Here is a 6000-nt window from a genome sequence, read left to right on the forward strand (position 1 = left end):
GGGGGAAGGGGATAAAAAATGAGCTGATACCAAGGGTTCAAGTAGAAAGGAAATGTTTTGAGAATGATGATGACAAATGTACAAATGTGCTTTACACAATTGATGTATATATGGATTGTGATAAGAGTTGTAAGAGCCCCCAATAAAATGATTTTTAAAAAATTTATCATTTTTGCTTTTTTCCATATTCTTGCTATATGAATGGTGCTGTGCTGAACACAGCTGTACATATATCTGCTCTTACTTTATTCCTTAATTCTTTAGGGTATACGTGGGAACAGATTGTCTTAAGATGTACTTTGTTGCTTGGAATTTCCAGGCTTCTGAGTGTCAGAATGCATTTATGGGACGGTTTGTAATTCATTTCCTTTCTCAAAGTAAGGCAGGACTGTCGCCATATTCCACAATTTAAGCAAGGCCATGGGAAAAACTGTCAGCTCTTTCCAGTGAGCTGAGACTCTGAAAGTCTGACCTTCAACTGAGTTAAAGTAAATGCTTTCTCTCTGCTCTCTAGAAAATGGCTGAAACAGCATTCTGCAGGTGTTCAGTTAAACTCCCCTCCAAACCACAGTCTAATTGGGTAAAGACATTCTTGCTTCTTTGTCTACCTTCTAAGAAGTTGGTAACAATCCCTTTGGGTGAGAAGTTGTTGTGGACTTCAGGATACCTGACAACAACTGTTTATAAACCTGCCTCGAATAAAGCTCTGGACCCTGAAGTGTCTATGGCTTCAGGAACCCCTTAAGCCCCACTCTCTTGTCTCCTTATCTCTTAATCTGTCTTTGGACCATGTCCCTCTTGAGCCCCTATTCATTGTGAGAGAGCTCATGTTCCTTTAGTCCCACAGGTACAGATGGAGAAGGCTCTCTGGATCGTATGGTATTTCTATTCCCAGTTGTTGAGGAAGTGTCATGGCGCTTTCCACAGTAACTACAGTTTACAGGCCCACCAGCAGTGTATGAAGGTTCCATCCTCACCTCATCTTCAACATTTGTTATTTTTTGAACTTTGCTGTCAAAAATGGGACAAGGTAATATCTCAGTGTTGTGAGTTGTGTCTCTCCCATGGCTAGTGATTGTGATCATTGCTGTATGTGCTTGTTGGCTGCCTGAATGTCTTCTTTGGTGAAGTGTCTGTTCATATCCTTTGCCCATATTTTCTAAATTTAGAATGTACTCTTTCTTAAAAACAATTTTACTTTGAAAATGATTAGGGCACAGAATGTACAGATGTGCTTTATACAATTGATGTATGTATATGTATGGATTGTGATAAGAGTTGTATGAGCCCCTAATAAAATGTAAATTAATTTAAAAAAATACAAATGAGTAAGAAAAACCCCCCAAAAACAATTTTATTGGCATATAATTCACATACAATTAAATGGTTTAGATATACTGAAAGAGTTGTGCAAATTCTGCCCATTTTTACTGGGAGTGTTCATAGTTTTCTTGCTGCGGTGAAGGATGGGTAGCTGAGCTTTGGTGTATACACACAGTGGGATCGTGTTCTTCTTAGGTGCCATTGAGGAGGTTCTGACCCATAGTGACTGTGCAAGAGAATGAAACACTGCCTGGTTCTGTGCTATCTTTACAATTGTTCCCATGCTCGAGCCCACTGTTACAGCCACTGTGTCAATCCATCTCCTTGAGAACATGATGTCCTTCTCCAGGGGACTGGACTCTCCCGATAACATGTCCACAGTATGTAAAACAAACTCTCACTGTCCTTGCTTCTAAGGAGCACTTTGGCCTTTTTTCTTCCAAGACAGATGTTTATCCTTTTAGAAGTCAATGATACTTTCAATATTCTTCTCCAGCATCACAATTTAAATGTATATATTCTTCTTCAGTCTTTTAAATTCAATATCTAATTTTCACCTGCATATGAGGAAATTGGAAACACCATGGCTTGGGTCAGGCACACCTTAGTCTTCAAAGAAACTTCCTTGCTTCTCAATATTCTAATGTCTTGCACAGCAGATTTACCTAATACAATGTTTCTTGATCTCTGACTGCTGCTTCCATGAGCATTGATTGTGGATCCAAGCAAAACAAAATCCTTGGCAGCTCCAGTGTTTTCTCCATTTATGATGTTACCTATTGCTCCAGTGGTGAGCATGTGGGCCTTCTTTACAGTTGTAATCCATAGTGAATGGCGCAGTCCTCCATCTCCGTCAGCTAGTGCTTCCAGTTCTCCTCACATTCAGGAAGCAAGATTGTGTCACCCGCATATCACAGGTTGCTACTAAGCCTTCCTCTAACCCCGATGCCACATTCTTCTTCATACAAGCCAGCTTCTCTGATGAACAAGTACGGTGAGAGGATACCACCCGACGCGCACCTTTCCTGATTTTAATCCATGCAGCGTTCCCTTGTTCCCTTCATACAATGCCTGTTGAGCCACCTTTCCTTCTCTTTCTATCCCTGGCACCCATTAAAGAATGCTTTGTTTTGTTTTGGGTGAAAATATTCTCTTGTTTTTTTGTAATAGAGGTCGCATGCAATATTTGTTGTTTTGTGATTGAAGTATTTCATGCAGCTTAATGTGACACGGGTTCATCCATGTTACTAAAGGCTTCTCCAATGTATTGTTATTCTTTTATTTTGCATGGCATTCCACTGCGTGTGTGTACTGTAGTGTGTTTATCCCCTTTTTTCATGGGAATTTAGGTGTTTCCATCTTTTTGTTGTTGTTGCTATTGGGAACATGGGTGTGCATATATCTATTCGTGTTGGGGCTCTTATTTCTGTAGGGTATATGTTAACTTGTGGGATATAACATATAATAAGGAACATGCCAGCAAAAAATGACGAAAGCAAAGGAAGACCTTGAGAGAGGAAGAAGAATCAAAGGCAGTAGAGGTGAATAGTATTATGTAAACAACACAGTAAACAAACATATTAAAACATGTTAGAAGCTGCTACAAAACACACTGTCATTGAGCTGATTCCGACTCATAGGGACCCAATAGTTTCCGAGGCTTTGTAAATCTTTACAGGAGCGACAGTCTCATCTTTCTCCTGCTGGCTGGTGGGTTTGAAACAATGTCCTTTTGACCAGCAGTTCAGTGCTTACCCGACAGGGCCACCAGGGCTCCTTCTAAAAATCTCACTTTCACGGAGTCGATTCTGACTCTTTAGTGACCCTATAGGACAGGGTCGTTAGCTCTTAAATGGGGTAGAAAGACTTTGAATTGCAGACCCTGTGGTTAGCAACCATTAGCGGCATGACCACTACACTACCAGGGATCCTTAGAAGGTACCAAGTGCTATAAACACAACAAAAGAAGAGAAGCAGTGTGAAGGGAACAACTTGACTTTCCACCCTTCACCTTCCTCAGTTTCGCTCTGGCACTTGTGAATGTGTGTCCTAGCACCTGTGTGTCCTTCCCCAGTCATTGCACTTACTCAATGGTAATGCCCTGTTGTGTGCACTCCCATGTCTTCGTACTGGACTGAGCTTCTCAAGGGCAGGGATCAAATCTTATTGACACCCGCCACTTCCTTCACCCCAGCACACAGCTCGGGTGGGTCACAGTCGATGACCAGGGCACAGTGATTTCGTGAATGGCTGAAGATTCATGAAATATAGTTTGTAACTGTGATGTGCTACTGGCACTTTATAATCATATGGGAATGACAATCAGGAATATCTGTACAGTTACTTTTCTTTATCTCTTTACTATTTCCTTTTCAGGTCCTGCGTTTGGATTCAACAACCCCTTTCAATCAGCCAGCTCCTTCTAGACTTTGGGTCTTTAACATGAGTCTGAATTGATTCTATGGCAGTGAGTTTTTTGTTTTGCTTTTAGAAACACATCTATAGTTTGATGGAAAGGAGCCCTGGTGGCACAGTGGGTAGGCATAACCACAAGGTTGTTGGTTCAAACTCACCAGTCACACCACAGGAGAAAGAGGAGGCTGAGCGCTCCAGAAAGGTTTGCAGTCTCAGAAACCCTATAAAGGGTAACCATGATTTAGAATCAGCTTGATGGCAGTGGCCCTGGGTTAATATGCTTTCCTCAAACTGGCATATAAAATCTCTGCATGAATATATATACACATACATAATGCACAAATATGAGGCTAGTTGTGGGGCACAAATGGAGCCCTGGTGGTATAGTGGTTATGAGTTGGGCTGCAATCTGCATGGTCAGCAGTTTGAAACCACCAGCCGTTCCATGGGAGAAAAGCTCCCTAAACAGTGACAGTCTGGGAAACGCACAGGAGTCGCTATGAGTCAGCACTGACTCGATGCCAGTGAGTAGTAAGGGCCAGGCGGTTGATCTTGCTGTCTTCTTGGTCACTCAGAGTTATAGGTGAGGGGAGCAGTTATTCTTGTTTTTGCTGCTGTTGTGTTGTCTTCTGACTCGTGGGGACCCCGTGGACCACAGGACTGGATAGTTTTGATCCATGGGGTTTTCCTGGTCTGGATTTTGTAAATTGGTTGCCAGACCCGTATTTCGCCCAGTCTGGAAGCACAGCGGACCCCTGTTCAGCGCTCAAGCCCTCCACCCACACGTGAGAGGTGGTTGCACGTGAGGCTCTGTGGCAGTCACCCAATCTGGCGTCAATTTAAGGATGAAGAGTGTAGGGGTGGAGTCTAGGCTGTCAATCTGGCGAGAGCCAGTGAGACGTCTGTGTGGGCATGGCTTTCTCCTGAGAATTCTGGGAAATCTGGTACTTCCTCCTTGGAGACGGAAGACACCTCTCTCCTCTCTGCCACTTCCTGGAAGACATTGCAGAAAACAAGCTACATGGATGCAACCAGACCTCGGAAGGTGAAGAAGCCACAGAGAGACCCCTGCCAGCGCTGAGATGTTTACAACGTAACTGGACCCAAAGACTTTCTACCCACTGGCCTGCGATTGTCCTGCATTTGGCTTCATTGCATGTGTTTCGTGAGTCTGAAGAGGAATTTATAGATTGGTATCGGACATATGGGCTAACATCAGATTTATGGTCTTGGACTAGACTGGGTTGGGATGTTTTCTCAATGTTCAATTCCTCTTGTATATAAATCTCTTTCTTATGCACATGTGTGTCCATGGAAGTGTTTCTCTAGTCTACCCAGACTAACACAGGCACATTGATTAGAAATAGCAGATTTCCTGTATGGAAGGCACAGATTCTACCACCGAACCACCAGAGGGTAGTAGAGCATTCTAATAATGTTTCCTCCTTTGTTCTGTGGGTAGTCCTGGTATTGTGTGAGGAAGTGGGTAGGACTGCCAGAGGAACTTGGGACGTTATTATGCCCTTGACTTATAAAACTTTGTGGAATTGCCTGGCTAATTGGCACAGAGTTTCACGACAGCTCTGGTTGGTTATTAAGGTGAGACACAGTGAGATCAGTATAATATCCCATGCTTCTATTTGCAAAAATGCTTTTGATTTTATTTGTATTATTTGAGACTTAGTACTGTATGGCTTTAAGGAGAAAAAAAATCTTAGTGTCTGAAAAGCAAATCTGTGTTGTGCTTTCTCAGTGGGTTTCATCTGCCCAGAAAAGACGTACTATTTGCATTTCCATCTTGAAAATGTTTCTCTCCTTGTCCCCTTGATTATTGTGAGCTATGTTTGTAGACCACAGGGACAGATTTTGCTGTACTTTAGTAAATCAAATGTATAATTAGCCTTGATGTCCACAAACATTACTGTGGTAAACATTATGTATAAGACCCCGATGGGGCAAACTGTGACAGTTAAAAACATTCTTGACCCCGAATCTGGGTCAATGGAATGATAAATTCCCTGGCTGTTGTGGATCGACACCGACTTAGAGTGATACTCCGCGTGATGCCTGTGTTTTTGTTTACCTCCTTCCTCGTTGACTGGTAACTGGTCTCAGATATCCTCAAGCCAGCCGCAAGCCTCGGGGGACACGGGCTTCATTTTTATCAATGAGAAAATCCAAAATGTGTTGACAATGAAGGATTAGAGGGAGAAAATTGAAGTTGAAGAGGCGAGGGGGAAACGGAAAGAGCTCTTTCAGCAG

The sequence above is a fragment of the Tenrec ecaudatus genome, chromosome 2, assembly GCF_050624435.1.
Source record: "Tenrec ecaudatus isolate mTenEca1 chromosome 2, mTenEca1.hap1, whole genome shotgun sequence".
Classification (NCBI taxonomy): Eukaryota; Metazoa; Chordata; class Mammalia; order Afrosoricida; family Tenrecidae; genus Tenrec; species Tenrec ecaudatus.